Below are 849 nucleotides of genomic sequence, written 5' to 3' on the forward strand. Positions count from 1 at the left end.
GTCAGTCCTGTTTTATAAGTGACATTATGCGGTATTTGTCCTTTTGTGACTGAGATATTTCACTTAGCATAATGTCCTCCAGTGTTACCCATTTTGTATAACATTTTGAGTTCCTTGTTTTTCAGTACTGTGTAGTACACCATTGCAAAAATATACCACAGTTTCTCTAGCCATTAATTTGTTGATGGGCATTTGGATTGCTTCTATCCCTTTGCTACTGTGAACAATGCAGCAATAAACATAGATGTGCATCCAAATAACTTATTGATGGGGAAAATAAGGCAGTACCAATCACTGCCCAGTTGGCAGTTTTTACACTGAAGAGCAAATGAGTGAATTTGCTTTCTCCTATATCCTTCTTTCAGCACTCTGATTAACATAAATTGTCTTCCAGAGAAGTAAACTTGAGTTCCTAACCAGGCCAAGTTGGGGCCAAATGTAGTTCTATTAGATTAAACCTAGTTAGTGACCATTTATTTATTTAAGTGAACCTCAACTCATGGCAATCTCACTGACTGGTTCGAGTTCACTGCTGTTACTATTGTGTCAGTTCTTATCCCCGACAGTTTCGCTTGTTTTCAATGACCCTCTACTTTAGCAACCACAGTGTCTTTTTCTAGCAATTGATCTTTCTTGATGACATGCCCTGAGTAAGCGAGCTGAAGTCTTACATCTAAGACTTACACATTTGTTTTTGAAAAGATTTCTAAGGGCACTCTGGTGGCCTAGTGGCAAGAAGCTGTACTGCAATACCAGAGGTACACGGCTCGAATCCACCAGATGCTCTGCTGAAGGAGGGGCAATTTCCTCTTGTACCAGTCAGATCCAATTTGACGGTACACACAGAGA

At 39.9% G+C, this 849-nt stretch overlaps 1 protein-coding gene across 1 annotated transcript in view; it reads right to left on the reverse strand.

The window, feature by feature from the left end:
• The window catches only part of E2F3 (E2F transcription factor 3), a 136,605-nt gene that overhangs the window by 94,738 nt on the left and 41,018 nt on the right, over positions 1-849 (reverse strand). The window lies entirely within an intron of this gene.

Source organism: Elephantulus edwardii, unplaced genomic scaffold, assembly GCF_000299155.1.
Source record: "Elephantulus edwardii isolate Elephantulus edwardi_28Jun2011 unplaced genomic scaffold, EleEdw1.0 scaffold00070, whole genome shotgun sequence".
NCBI lineage: Eukaryota > Metazoa > Chordata > Mammalia > Macroscelidea > Macroscelididae > Elephantulus > Elephantulus edwardii.